General features: G+C 35.7%; 1 protein-coding gene and 1 long non-coding RNA gene across 7 annotated transcripts in view; both read left to right on the top strand.

Moving 5' to 3' along the window:
- Positions 1–15,917, top strand: part of LOC144428084 (S-phase kinase-associated protein 2-like) — a 97,222-nt gene that overhangs the window by 80,272 nt on the left and 1,033 nt on the right. The window lies entirely within an intron of this gene.
- The window catches only part of LOC144428090 (uncharacterized), a 90,572-nt gene that overhangs the window by 74,553 nt on the left and 102 nt on the right, over positions 1–15,917 (top strand). The window contains exons 1-3 of one of the 6 annotated variants that reach the window (XR_013478072.1): positions 8,267–8,699; positions 9,275–9,491; positions 13,887–15,857. This is a non-coding gene — a long non-coding RNA (uncharacterized LOC144428090). Of the gene's footprint in view, positions 1–8,266; positions 8,700–9,274; positions 9,492–12,132; positions 12,292–12,658; positions 13,006–13,886; positions 15,858–15,917 lie in introns of those variants that run through there. The other 5 variants (XR_013478070.1, XR_013478073.1, XR_013478074.1 and 2 more) reach the window with 5 other exon arrangements.

Below are 15,917 nucleotides of genomic sequence, written 5' to 3'. Positions count from 1 at the left end.
GACCAGTGGCATTTTGGTCGCGTGTTCTACAGAAGAGCGAGATGTTTTATCCCGCTGTAGAAAAGGAGTCAACGGCAATCATTGAAGCTGTGCGAAAGTGGGCCCATTTTCTGGCAAGACGTCCATTCACTATCGTGACCGACCAGCGATCGCTTTCTTTCATGCTAGATAACCGTCGTCGATCCAAAATAAAGAATAATAAAATTCAGTCCTGGAGGCTGGAACTAGCCTCTTTCAGTTACGACGTTAGATATCGACCTGGAAAACAAAATGCCGCACCTGATGCTTTAAAACGTTCTACATGCGCATCAGTTTTTCCCACGTCATTGCAAGAAATACACGAAGGTTTATGTCACCCGGGCGTCACAAGACTTCTACATTTCGTCAAATCGAAAAATTTGCCTTTCTCGACTGATGACGTTAAAAGAACTTGTAAATTATGCCGCGTATGTGCGGAACTTAAACCGAAATTTTATTCCCCACCGTATGGCACTTTAATCAAGGCCACACGGCCATTTGAAAGACTGAGTATGGACTTCAAGGGACCTTTGCCATCGCGGACAAAGTACGTATACATGCTAACCATTGTCGATGAATATTCTAGATTTCCATTTGTATTTCCATGCACCAATCTTTCTTCCGCTTCAGTAATAAGCTGCCTTGAAAAATTATTTGCTCTGTGCGGACTACCTGGTTATATACACTCTGATAGAGGAAAATCTTTTATGTCTGCGGAACTAAGGGATTTTCTGCTGAAACGTGGTGTAGCCACCAGTCAATCCTCGCCTTATCACCCAATTGGAAACTCCCAAGTTGAACGATTCAATGGAATCATATGGAAAGCCGTGCGTATATGCTTGCGTACATATAATCTGCCTATCACACATTGGGAATATGTGTTACCGAAAGCTCTTTAATCGCTCCGATCTTTGCTTTGCACAGCAGTCAATGCAACTCCACATGAACTATTTTTCAACTTCCAACACCGCTCTCCCAGTGGTCATTCATTGCCTACCTGGTTGTGCGAATCAAAACATGCTTTTTTGCGGAAATTCGTTCGTTCGCACAAAAATGACGATTTAGTTGAACAAGTGGAACTAAAAAATGTGAATCCCGCATATGCTCGAGTTCGTTTTTCTGATGGGCGGGAGAGTACGGTATCGTTAAGAGACTTGTCCCCTTGTCCAATCTCCCAACGATCTTCAAGTCACGATAGAGAGTCTCAAGACTTTTCTCCTGAATTCAATATGGACGAAGATAGTGAAACAAGTACTAATGCGTCACCACTAAATGATGGATGCAACGTTGACCGAAATGAAGAGTTCAAAATTGAAATTCCAATTAGCTCAGACAATGCTAATAATGAAAGGATTGCCACACGTCGTTCAACTCGAACTAACATTGGTGTTCGACCAGAACGCTATGGTTTTGAAATATAGACTGGGAGAATGTTATGAGAATTAAGTTCAGTTATTCCTGTTGCAGTGTGCTACACTTTGTTTATATTCCGTCATTATTACATTATCGTTCTTTGTGTTGTGATCACTGATTATCGTCAAGCGACAACGGACTGCATTTGCCTTACTGCATTAGTTACGTGCCGTTACGAGTATTAGACGGTAGTCCGATTAAGTTTGGCTATACTTAGTGACTCAATGTAATTATGTAGCATGTTCTTGTGTTTAGGTTAAGATGCGTTTTTAGTTTCTTAAAGCCATAATTTTGGTTATAATAAATAAACTGTCATAACATGCTTTATGACCATTATGACGTAACAAGCTGAAATTATAATCATTATGTCAAACGTCACGCGGCGGTGAACCGGTTAACCGATTAATTTCACCCGGTTAACGGTCAAAGTGTTTTCCCTAAAATTCCCAGCCCTAGTTGTTACTGTTCCATCCGAATGTTGGCCAGGGTAAATATTGACGTTTTTACGTAAACTGCGAATGCGCGTCTGACGCACTAAACAATAGTATGATGTGAGTTTGTTGATTAATTAGGATAATTGGTAAATTGGAAGCGCAATAGTTGAATATCTTGTCTCAGTCTATCTCAGTATTCGGTGTGAATCAGTGTTTACAGGTGCTGTATTGTTGGTAGTACTCGTTATGTATCTGTTGGAAATACCAATTTGTAAATTTACAAATTCTTGTAAGAACTGAGGTTTTCAAGTGTAATACAAATATAATTCAGCGTAGTATTACAGTTAAACTAACATAGTAACTACTGCTTTAATATTTTTGTCATAAAACTTGAATTATATTTACATCAGAGCATATTTCGTTTGGTTGTGTTACTTGTAGAACCAGGACATAACGTAGGTATATATATACTAAATTAGGTTTTTTATGTGTTTAATCTTTATCGTGCTAATTGATTTGAAATATAGAGAGTTGTGATATTATAATACTGCAAAATTGAGTTGTCTATCCGTATGAAATATTGAGTTTATGTTCCTTGTTTTCAGCAGATGCCATGTTCCTGATTCTATTCCAAGTTCCACCGTGTTGACTGTTTTTGTTTTGAATAAACTACACAGATTCTTAGTTGAATTACATTGGGACAGCACTTTAAAGCACAGACAACATGCTGAAACACTTTGCCCTCTCATATCAAACACTGGTAACTGGTTCAGAAACAAATCGTTTAGTTCGTGACGGTACTTGTTTATTGGGGGCGCGTTGTCGAAATCTCTAACCACTAATAATAAGCTACGAATGTAAATTTTATTTTTATTTTGAATAGTCTGAAACATTTCTAAAATATTGCATTTGAAGAATATCCTAACGTGAAAACCAGAAGAATGAACATGTATTCAAAATGAAATGAAACATTACTAATGTTTCTAGAGAAAGATCAAAAGCTTCCTTCATCACCCTTCCGAAAGTTACAAAACCATCTACACATACATAGGCTTACCATACGTCCCGGTTTAGCCGGGACAGTTCCGGATTTGACAAGCTGTCCCGGCGTCCCGGCCGGTTGACTCAAATGTCCCGGTTTGTCAGCACGGTTTTCATGGGTAAAAAATTCAAATTCATTATAATTACAAATTTTTTTTTAACGGTGACAGCCCATTTACCACTGTTTTGCGACACACTTTGCTAGTTCAGAGAGAGAGAAATCGCTCTATTGTTATGTCATAATTGGTATATGTTTTAATGTGTTTTCTGGCGTTAACTGCAATGTCGTTAAGTTGTCGAAATGCCAAAAAGAAAGTACAAGTTTTCTGATGAGTTGAAGAAAGATTTTCCTTATTTGAAGCAAACTAAAGGAGGAAAGGTACACTGTACGCATTACAGATCTGTTTTTCTATTAGTCAGGGCGGACGTTCAGATGTCAACGATCATATCCAAAGCAGGAAGCACAAAACATTGAGGCATCGACTCGACTGACCAATTTTGCCATAACAAATTCGGATGATTCTGTGTCGTTGGCAGCCAACATTTACCTATCACACTGCTATTCATGACCAAAGTTTTGACTGCACCTCTAAATTAATTTCAAATTTTTTTGAGGCTAAATTTGCATTAACTTGTAAATATACACAGTTAGAATTTCTGATGTCCGCTGTCTGATAAGCGGATTTGCTGATTTTGCACGTTTAGCCAGAAATAAATGAGAGTTGGTGCATTGCTCCGCTGTTCTCCTCTGAATTTAATGATGATTTACTTCAAGCTCGAATGGCAACAAAACGCAGAAAAGTTGATGCTAAGTGCAAAGGGTTCAATGGCGCTGAAAATATTCAAATGAAATTTTTTGAGATGCAATGAGGAAATAAATCTATATTCTATTCGAGAGATGTATCACTGCTTGATTTTTAATATAAAAAGTATCATCCGTTCAGTTTCAACTTTCTAAAAATATGTGCGGCCCGCCAATGACTCGCAATCCTTAATTTGGGCCCGCGGGCGGCAAAAGGTTGCCGATCCCTGCCGTAGATGTTGCAAATATTCTGTCAGAGGTGAAGCTAAATTTGCAGGAAAAAATTTGTATTTAAAAAGAATGTTTGCGATTTTTTCGAGAAATGTCTATCGTATATAGAGCTGCACGATGAAGCCTACAATGGTGCCAGGCCACACATATGGACAAATTTGAAGAGTGAAATAAACTGGATTGAAGTGTTTGGTCTGCAAAATTGATAAATGATATGTTTGGCCAGCTGATCAGGTTTTGAATAGCGATGCACTTTTCGACGAATACTGATAAAGAGATATTTATCTGAGCATGGTTCAAATGCAATTTGACTTACTTTGCCGGTTGAAATTAAGTGGACAGAGATGTTTAACGTTTTTTCTAACAGAAATATTAGTATTTCGAATTTGCAGCAAATTGGTTGATTTTGTTTTTCGGAACATCGGCATCTGTTGAAAGGATTTTTTCCATTGTTAAAAAATTTTGGTCCGAAAGCAGGTGCAGAATGCCAGAAGAAAATAAAAAACCACTCCGTAACCTGCAAATTTAATGGTGATGTCTCTTGTTGATGTCATCAGTTTTATGACAAAATCAAAACAAGAATTTTTGAGAAAGGTTCCAACTGCGGACAAATACTTTTGGTCTAAATGAATAATACAAACTAATTTTTTGTGTTTTTTCTAATTCAATGATCAGTAGAGATTTACAGCCGTATATACCCGCAATAGCATGGTAGACGTTCCAATATCATCAAGACTGGCAATCGACCGAATGTTTGCCAAATCGCTCCGTCCCGGTTTTTTGTTTCAGATTTATGGTAAGCCTACACATACAGCTAAACTCACATCTTTCATTAACCTTCTGATTTCTGGTTTTCTTCTCGCTAAAGATATTTGATTTTCGAGTCGATTTCTCATGCTCCACATTTTTAGGGAATATTTGCAAATGAGCGTTCTTGGCCTGAATCGCTTGTTATCTGGATGAAAGAACTCAATTCATATATTTTGTTGGAATCATTATGACGTCATACAAAACCTATGTCTTAGCAGTTATAGGTGGATAAAGACGCCGAAACAGCAAAATTATAACCGCATATAGAAGTATAGGCTGAGGTATGTTTCGTGATTATGACGTGATTGTTTCGGCCATCCACATACATATGTCGGTTCTTTTAATCACGTGCGTATCAAGTCTTGCGATCTGGTGGATATCGATATTTAATTTTTTTAATTTATTGCGGAACTACTGTGCGATCATTGTCGACGAGACGCTAGGAAAAATATAAGAATAAATTTGCAATCCCCATCTCCAAATTAACTTTATTTTGATTGTTATATTTCGTGTCGGCTTTGATCTTCCTTATCGTCACTGTAAAATGAAAAAGTGAACAATATCTTTGCTACTGGCCTCAGGATTCGTTGTATTTTCTGTCACATCCATGTTTTTGCATTAAATATAAACTATGGAATGTCGTCATTGCGGATCGGTGAGAATTTCTGATATGATTGACTTAATGTTATACTTCATTAAGAACTTGTATCAATGTTTCGAAATTTACAAATGTCCTTACTGAAAATTGGAAATCATGCGACATTGAGAAACATTATGCTCGTCGAGGAATTGAAACAATATAATAATAACAACTGGAAATAAATAAAAAAAAATAATATAACGCAAATAAAACACTGAATTCTGACGCCTTGTCCGTTAGCCAGGAGTGTATGTTGATCCTCGTGTCTCGTGCGCTGTGCTGTCCAAGCGTCTGATTCAGCGACGCACAAAAGGCGTGCCGTGTTCAGGTCACGTGTTGTGTTACCAGATATTAGAACAGCAAACTGTTACTCTAATATTCGATACGATATTCGAATATTTTTCCCAACCCAAACTAAACTTAAATTTATAACCACGCGGACTGCCGACAAAGCCACCCCAATGACTATTCACAGGAAGTCATCCATCAATGAGGCAGAATCCTGACACGGGTCGAGTAGGGTCAAAAACTAGCGCCAGAATTTTTTCTTCCCAGTTTCGGTTCTTTTTCCGCAACTCAACATCGAGTCAAAGTTTGTCACTGTACTATTTTGTCGTCTTTTCCAAATCTAATTGCAAATAGTTTCGGTTTGCTTCGCTCAATCAATCGCAAAAAATCTGGTCCAACTAGCCATCTGTCAGAATTCTCTAAAAACTGAGGAATATCCATTCTTCTAGTGCAGTAATCAATGGGATTTTGGGCGGAATCAGCGTTAAGTGGAACGACTCTGGCAATTCTTCCTGGAATGCTTCGATATCATTTGAGAGAATATGCCAAATTTGTACAGGGAATATTTACATTCCACATCTTTGAATTGACGAGAAATCGAAATATTTTGTAACCTATAGAATTACTCCACTTTGACCAACACTTCAGTCTCTTATTGTTGAATTCTTCATTTCAAGCATCAGATATTGAACTTACAACAGTAAGGGCTTTTCAATTTGTGCAAAACCTGTGAACTCCTGGTGTTAAAGTATGAAGCAATCCCTCTCGCTTCCACAGTTCTAGCCCAAGCACTTTTTGCAGTAAGTCTCCCGATATCTAGATCAATACTTGTGGCGACACGATGAACGTGTATCTCACGTGGAAGCTGATTTAAAATTCGAAACCCATTCAGTCGGCCTGAACCTGTTATCGTGTAACATTTCAATCACGTTCTTAGATGCTGATACCAATGAAGCGACACTCCATTTAGAAGTTAATAAATCAACTTAAAAGTCTATATCGATAATTGATATTGCGCTACTAGGAAATTTATTTCCGCTATCGTACGTAACTCCCGTTATACAACAAAAATTCGCCACATAAGATGAATCAAGAGCTCCGACAGAAGCAATAATTTAAACGCACATAGCTGTTTCAAAGAAAAACAATTATCTGAACAGTTAAAAATTGCAGAATTAATATCATTTTCCAAAAATCAAATATTTAAAGCACCCTTTTTTACGTCTATAGCTGTCGGTCTTTCCAGAAAATAAAAAAGGACTCTGACGCGATTATTGGATCGTTATTTTAAGATGTTTTGTAAGATTTGAATCTTATACAAGCTGCGTGTTCGTTGAATGACTTTTTGCAATTTCTACTCAGCTCTATAAAACCAAAATCATCAGGACGGTCAAATAATTTAATTTCACTGTTCGTGAAAATATGCTGGAAGTGCGCTATGGGATTATCGGACGCGATTAAAATCATAGCTCGATTTGCTCTAATATCGGCCAACGGAATATCGTGTAAGTAATGCATATCTCTTTTAAGCATTTTACTAGCATTACATTGACTAGCAGAGTCTACCACAGCGATAACGTATTCAGAAAAGCCCGATGGACCTTTCACTACAACTAGCAAAAGGTGAAACTGGACACCACGTCTGAGGCATTTGCATTGGCAACGCTGTTTGTACAAGTAGAGACATTGCGATGATTGTTAGCATTTGATCTTCTTGTAAAGATCCCCAGGCCATGGATCACTGAATGATGCTTGTTCAGCGATTACTTGATTTATTTTGGCAGCGCTTGACAAAAGAATATTGTCCCCAATTTTAGTGCCGACAGAAGTGACTCAATGTTCAACACAACTTTCAAGTTAGAGATTTTGTGGCCCTGATTATCAAGAAGTTGTCAGAAAAGTGAAAGTGCACATATCCAATTGTATTTATGTGCGTGACATAATGAAGTTCTGCCTACTTGAACCTTGTTGAGTACATTTACGTACAATATACACACTGCATATATAGCATCCACACCACACATACACATTGACAATTTCGTTATCTCCATGGGTTTTGTTTCCTTATTTTTACCTCCAATTGTTTTTGGAAGTTGAGCAAACATTTTTTTTTCAAATATTATTCTCCGTTATCCATTTCATCAAAACATTTCAGATAATTTCCGGGGCCGGTATGTACGAAATGTTTTATTGCCCATTTTATGGAACCTTAAGCCCTTTATTTTAAGCACTGTATAGTTCAGGGGTGGCCAACCTATGGCGCATGCGCCAAACGTGGCGCATTGCATGATTGGAGGTGGCGCATTGCATCTTTAACAGGAAAATAAATGAAGTTCAAATATTGATACTAAGGCCTGTTGTCACAATATTACGCCTATCTTTACTTCTTAATCGTACCTTTTTCTTTTCGTTGTTAAAAACAGCTTTATTGCGTAATGCTCATAAGACAGAATGCGTTTTTTTCCTACTTTCAGGAAGGCTGTAGTTTTTATTTGAAGCATGGCGTCACAATGATTCCCTGTTCCGTAATCAATCGTAATCTGTTTATCGTAAATTGCTCAAATTTTTGCGTGGATACGAGAATTTTCGTTGAGTTAACTATATATATGAGGCTGTCATTGAAATTTATTCATTCAGTGTTTAATTCAGTGATTCGGTAATTCCCTAAATGAGTGGTTTTCTGTAAACTTAATTGGTAAAGTTTCTTCTTGTGTGTGTAAAGGCGTGTATTAAAGGTTGATTTTTGTTTGTAAACATTTGCAGTTGTGTACTTTTCAAGACTTAAGCTTTGCTTTTATATATTTTGTTACCCAACACATTGCGAAAGAAAATGAACAAAAGAAAGGCGCAAACTGATAGTAAGCGTGAATTTAATGAACAATGGGAAAATGAGTTGTTATTTATTGCAGGTCCGTCAAGAAAACCGGTGTGCATTGTTTGTGAAAAAACTCTTTCAAAAATAGAACTCCAAGAATAAAAAAACTGGCGAAAGTAAAACAGCAGCAAAAGTCTCATAAAGGCGGTACTTAAATAAAATTGATCAGTTTTATTTATTATACTACCTTGCTTAATTTCTATTCATGTGAAGTTGTAAATTGTAAAAACTACATATACGTGTGTATATATGTGTGTGTATTATAAATTTATATAATTTCAACAAGATCTTTTAATCTTGCATCATTATTTCATGCTGCTTTGATTTCCAGGCCGGTTTACAAATCAGTATGACGACATAATGAATATAAACACTATTTTAATGAATCTAATTTGGCTGTTCGTCTATCTACGTTTGCTGACAAGTGTAGAATGTAGAATTGTATAAAGGTGTTTAAATGCAGTTTAAACTCTTGCCCTGTAGTGGGCTTGAGTCTGTGGTAGTCGAAACTGCGCGAGGTAGAATTTCTCCAATATGACAATCTTTTTTTAAATATCTGTATAATAGTATTCTTACATAAATTGTTTTAAATACGTAAATTTCTGTACAAATTCTTTACAACACGTCGAGAAAGTTTCAGTCAAGATATTTATTTTAAACGTCTGTACTTTTATGATATTTAAACTTTTGTAATCATTATATCCGTTTTTATTCACCAGCAGACTGGCCATCGGTTCAGAATGACGTCAAAATGAATAGAAACATTCTTTATGGAGTTATAATGTGATTGTTGATAAAAACCGATACAGACAAATACTTGTCGTTTGCTGACCAATGTGGAGTGTAGAATCGTATAAAGTTGTTTCAATTCATTGATAGAAGAGGAGATTCTGACTACAAAGATTTAGAGAAGCTTAATGAGAGGCGTAAGATTTTGAGGTGTAATATTTTTTTATTGATATAACGCTTTTGAGGAACCTTCTGATTCACATATCAACGTAATGTTTTGCTAAAATCCAAATTATTGAATTAATAAAATCACTCATATTTTTCAAAATGTTGTATTGCGCAAGTTTGAAGTGCTCCCGAAATCTCGTCACAACACATGAAATTGATTTGATTTTAATTTTCGTATAGTCGGTAATCTTATCATCATTTAATAAAATTATTTCACCCCAACTTGAGCTCACTCACTTATTTATCCACTCTGGATTACCTGCGGTGGAACACAAAGTATAATATACTATGGACTATGATCAATAGGATAATTCCGGTGAAATGTGAGTTTGGTATTTATTTCATGCGGGTTTGTAACTATTGAAACGCTAATGAAGTAAGCTTTTAATTCGTTCCTAGCAACAACAGAAATATTCAATTTTTAGAATCACGGAATACATGCCCATGACTGGCATGGCTTGGTTCCAAACTTAATAATATTGTATAGTAGTATCAAATATAACGCGTTACTGTACAGAAAGCAATTATGTCGCAATCAAAAAAGGCTTGTTTGGTTTATAGTTAATTGTAAATTTTTGTTTTTTCATCATCAAAAACAAGTTTTGGTTGAATTTGTAAATTGTTAAAAAAATCACTTTTAGCTTTCAGTACTATTAGCTGTTCAGTTGCACTTCCGACGCATATAAAAGTTTATATTTAGAAAAAAAGTTGAAGACGTAAACGCTTTAATTTTACTCGTTTCTTAATATCTTGAAAAATGTAGTCCATTGCAAATTTTATTTCCAATGAATTTTTAACTGATTATATCTGGGATTTAAATTGGTCGTGAATTGTTTCCTAATCGGCAATGTTATATAGTAGTACCTCGAACACAAACACTATTCTGTAAAGAAAATAACCAAGTCTCCTAGTTAGACTATACAAAAGGGAATGTTTGCATCTAATTTGATGCGACTTTATATGTTCTACTACAAGGATTTTGTATATTAATATATAATTAACAAATGCCAAATGATCTTAAGTATTGAAAAAAAAGAATCATCTCAAATGCAAGGAAGTTAGATTGGGTCTGTTTCTGTCAATGACCTAACGGTAACTTAATGAATACTGGCTATGTGATTTTCAGATTTTTTTCAGTATTTGTTGGCGCGTTGGTCCGTTCTTCAGTTACTTGGTAAATGTTCAGTAATATCTCAGATATAATTTAGTAAATGAAAGGCCGGTACATAATCTCATTGGTCACAAATAGGCTGAAATGAAAAAGTTATCCACGATAGTCATTTAGCATTTTCGCTGCATTTTCTTCATACAATATTTCTAATGTTTCGACCTGCTTGCCAGCAATTATTCGATATTAACGTATATACGGCATACTAAAGTGCTTTGATATATTTTCCTATCAACTCTTGTCATAAGTCGATCTACCTGAAAACCTATTCCATTTATCCCTTTAATATTCTTGATGGTGACAATAAGTAAAATGAAATTAGTGGTCGTCGTTAGCTTAACTTTGAGATCATCTTTCGAGTAAGTTCTCGTGACTTTGCTTTGAGCAAATTTACAATGAAAACGTGTCAGTGTTGTTGTCGTGTTATATTGCCAGCATTAGTTATAGGCAACCACTTACTAAATCGTGATTTCTGTTCGTCTATCTACGTTTGCTGAAGTGTAGAATGTAGAATTGTGTTGAGGTGTTTGAATGCAGTTGAAACTCTTGCCGTGTAGTGAGCTTAAGACTGTGGTAGTCGAAACTGCGCGAGGTAGAATTTCTCTAATATTACAAATATTTTTGAAAGATCTGTATAATAGGATTGCTACATAAATTGTTTAACATCGAAAAAGTTTCAGTTAAGATATTTATTTCAATTAATTATTATGAGGTATTCGGTCTTGTTGCAGGTATTTATCGAGCGTGAGAATCTTTAATCTTACATACGTTCAGGAAACACGAGTGCGCTTTAAGCTTAAAAGCCTTTCATGTTTTCTTTATCCACATTGAAATGTTAGAAATAGGTTCCTCATGACGCAGTAATTAGTTAAAACAATGCAGTAAATGCTTTATTTTTATTCCAGGGAGTCAGCGATACGCGCAAAAGACAGGCTTTTATTAAGCTGAGATGCATTTGAAAAAGAAACACAAATTCTTTTAGAAAAGAGGAGAAGTCAAACCAGTTTCAGAGAAGAGAAAAAGATAACAAGAATATTTCAGTGAATTGTGAGTTTGCTGTTGTATTTAGGCTATTTTGTAACTATTGAAACGCTAATGAAGTATACAAAATTGAGATCAAAGATCTTTTGAGTAATTTCGCGTGACTTTGCTTTGAGCAAATTTACAATGAAAACGTGTCAGTGTTATGGACGTGGTATATTGCCAGCATTAGTTGTAGGATAGGCTATCACTTACTAAATCGCGATTGCTCTCATTAACATTGTTTGTGCCATCTTTTTTTAACCCAACGTTTCAGTGACTAAATTTATTTACGCATGTTGTAAGTTATCCTAAGCTGTGAAAAATGCCAATAGCGTGGGTCCTAAACGTTGGTACCTTTTGGTATTTAATCTTGCATCATTATTTCATCCGTCTTTGTTTCTCAGGCCGGTTTGTGATTTAGTATGACGTCATAATGAATATAAACACTATTTTAATGAATCTAATTTGGCTGTTCGTCTATCTACGTTTGCTGACAAGTATAGAATGTAGAATTGTATAAAGGTGTTTAAATGCAGTTGAAACTCTTGCCGTGTAGTGGGCTTAAGTCTGTGGCAGTCGAAACTGCGCGAGGTAGAATTTCTCTAATATTACAAATTACATACTTTTTTGAAAGATCTTTATAATAGAATTCCTACATAAATTGTTTAATATACTTAAATTTTTGTAAAAATTCTTTTCAACACATCAAGAAAGTCTTAGTCAAGATATTTATTTTGATTTAATATTATGAGTTGTTCGGTCTTGTTGCAGGTGTTTCTCGAGCGTGAGAATCTTTAATCTTACATACAGTCAGAAAATGCGAGTGCGCTTCATAAAATCTAGTCAGTTGTATGGTCGTGTTATATTGTTGGAATCAGTTATATCACTTACTAAATCGTGCTTGCTGTCATTGACATTCCAAAGGTCCTAAACGCCTGTACTTTTTTAATATTTAAACTTTTGTAATCATTTTATCCTTTTTTATTCACCAGGCTGGCCATCGGTTCAGTATGACGTCAAAATTAATAGAAACATTATTTATGGAGTTATAAAACCGATACAGACGAATACTTGCCTTACTTACGAATACTTACATCTTTATTTCATCCTTCTTTGTTTCCCAGGCAATTTAGTATGACGTCATAATGAATATAAACGCTATGTTTTAATGAATCTAAATTGGCTGTTTGTCTATCTTCGTTTGCTGACAAGTGTAGAATATAGAATTGTATAAAGGTGTTTAAATGCAGTTGAATATCTTGTCGTGTAGTGGGCTTAAGTCTGTGGTAGTCGAAACTGCGCGAGGTAGAATTTCTCCAATATTACAATCTTTTTTGAAAGATCTGTATAATAGAATTCTTACATAAATTGTTTTACATACGTAAATTTCTGTCCATGAAAACAGAAACGGCATTAATAAAATTTTACATCGATAGCTTCGAACTGTGACAACAAGGCGGTTCAAATATGACGTTATCTAATTTTACGTTAATTGGTGAATAACATTGACTTTTTGCTTTTATTTTCATAAATTTATTTTGGTGCTGCGTAAATAATAGCCAACCTCTCCACGGGCTCCGTAACACCAAAAGTGCTGTAGTTAAGTTTATGACATACATTAGTAAATATGACGAATAGTGAAAGCGCTATAAGTTCGGTATAGAATCCATTGTTATTGAGTTTGATACAAGAGACAACCTGTTCTTGAAATTTGAATCTCGCCACTGGTTAGAGTTATCAGATTGCAAGTGATAGCAACTAATTGGCAAATAATAAAATATGAAAACCACTGCATTGGTGGTTTAAAACCTTGTTCGCACTTCGACAATTTCAAGAATCTCATGAAAGTAAAATATCTCAGAATTCAAATGCTTTGCCAAAATTACGAATTTTATACAAAGCTATAAAGTTTAAACAGTTGAACAAAAACAAAGCATAAAATTTTGCACTCTTTTCCTTCGTACTGGGGTGCCGTATGATCGTTCATTTATAACCGCTGGTCGGTTACAACTTTCCCCACTATTAACCCACGAATCTGAAACAAATAACTGGCTAACGAATTCCATGCCCAACATGGACTAGTAACTGGACGAGAGGCCGTGGTTCCCCATATAATTAGCCCATCTTATCAAATTTATTTTCCCTCAGGAAAAAAAGTAAACCTCTAATCTGTTGTCCCGTTTCAGACATTTGCTCTCGGAATCACGCCGACAACTGGAAAACTTAACATGGAGCAGCTCCAAGAAATAGCTGGAGACGAATCTAGACTTCTCCTCGCAAACGATGGTTTTGAAAATCTATCTCCGGGATATGCAGCTGAAATTAGCAAATATATTTGTGGTAATTCGTGTGAGAGATATCACCATGGCGAATAAACATCGAAGTTTAATTTTCAAAAATATAATCCCGCACAAATTCTTCAACAACGTGACAAGTTTTAGAGCCAAGTGATTAACGAAGTCAAATATTGGTTTCGATACAAATTCAATAAATACTTTCATACAAGTCATAAAAGTAATTTTGTTCCATTTCGCTTCTACTGTTTTTCTACGTCCCTTTATAGAGCGTGACGACCCCGCAATATTTAGACAACCTCAAACACTGAAGTTGTTTAAAATGAATATTTATCGAACTGCGTTGAAATAGCTTAAGACTTTCTTGTTCTAAGACTACAATATTTTTTAAGCCCAATTTTTTATATTTTCATCTATTCATATAGATTTTAATATTCTCACTTTATAATAAACTTTGTTGTGCAGAAATAATTGTATTGAACAGTTTACATTGATTTGCGGAAAATGAAAAAAGAAGCTTTGGGTCGTTAGGTTTGCTTTTCTCCATTTTGGACCCTCGGCCCTTTAGAAGAGTCACAGGGGCGTTTCTGCGAAGGGCACGAACAAATACTTTAATTATGTCCAGGGCTATATTAATTTGAGGTGAGTTTTACCATTGCAATGATTTGCAATTTTTCGCTTTCATTTGTTGGTTGTTTCATTATAGATAACGGCCATGAAATAACTGACGGAAATGCGTTGAGGCAAAACCTGAATTTTTATACGAGAGAATGGGTTTTTGAGAGGAGGACACAGGTCATTGAAGTTTTAGGACCACCGATCCGGGTCTACCTCTATTATCTTTGATATGTCATATTGATAATGCGTTTAGTAACAAGATTATGACCAGCTGTTCCAAGCGTTTTTGCTTTAACCAGTCCACGCCAAACGCTATCGAACGCTTTTGAAATATGTAAGATAACAGATTGGGCTTTGACGCGCCAGCGGAACATTTTTTTAACACTGTGCCAAGCATCATGCTATCTGGACCGGAATAAGTTGACAAATAAAGTTTTGCCATTTCTCCTAAAAACAGCGCTTTACTCATTTTTATGATAGTCTGTTATGAAAATTTGGAAGATCGCATTGAAATGATTTACGCTGTAATTACTGAAAAATTATTTGGCATTGTTTTTTGAAGAACAGTGGGAAAGGCACAGTGGAAAATCAGCTCTCACACTGATACTATATCCTCACTCCTGTCCGCGGTTTGATGTTTCAATCCGCCCTTCGGTGAGTAACAACGTCCCCGCAAACGGAAGCGGACGGGTAGAGCGGCGCAAGCTATGAGGTGAAATTGGTTTTGGGGAGTTGAAACTAAAATTTCACCGTTCCAGTTTTTTCTTTTTTCTAACTTAGCCTTTTAAACGTGACAAACCACCGTCTGATATCTTCCAATTATAGTCCACTGTGAAATATTTATAACGTTGGAATCCCTAAATTTTTACCGTATTATTTTATATATATCTAATATCTGGCTAATGGAAGTAGATGAAATAAGCGACTTCACGAATAATTTGTGCATCTTAGAGGCCGATAAGGAAAAAGAATTGTTATATGATGATTTGGGAATCATTGGTGAAATATCATATGATGAAGAACTGGATGACACAAATGAACGAAGTGAAACATTTCTGTTACGAACGCCGAAAACTAAGCGCCCTACACACGATGTCATATTGAAATGTAGAACTCCGGAAAAACCACGACGAAATTGGAGATTCGACAGAAACCCCACTGCCTATTTTTCTAACGAAAAACCATTCACTTGTGGTCTTTGAAAATCCCCATATTCAAAATCATCGTCTAGTAAACATATTTCAAGTGAGTCAAATTTGATCAATTTCTCGTATAATATCATACTTATTTCCAACCAATCATATT

Source organism: Styela clava, chromosome 10 (assembly GCF_964204865.1).
Source record: "Styela clava chromosome 10, kaStyClav1.hap1.2, whole genome shotgun sequence".
Classification (NCBI taxonomy): domain Eukaryota; kingdom Metazoa; phylum Chordata; class Ascidiacea; order Stolidobranchia; family Styelidae; genus Styela; species Styela clava.
The sequence above is the reverse complement of the archived record's forward strand: the minus strand, read 5'-3'. Positions and strand labels throughout refer to the sequence as shown.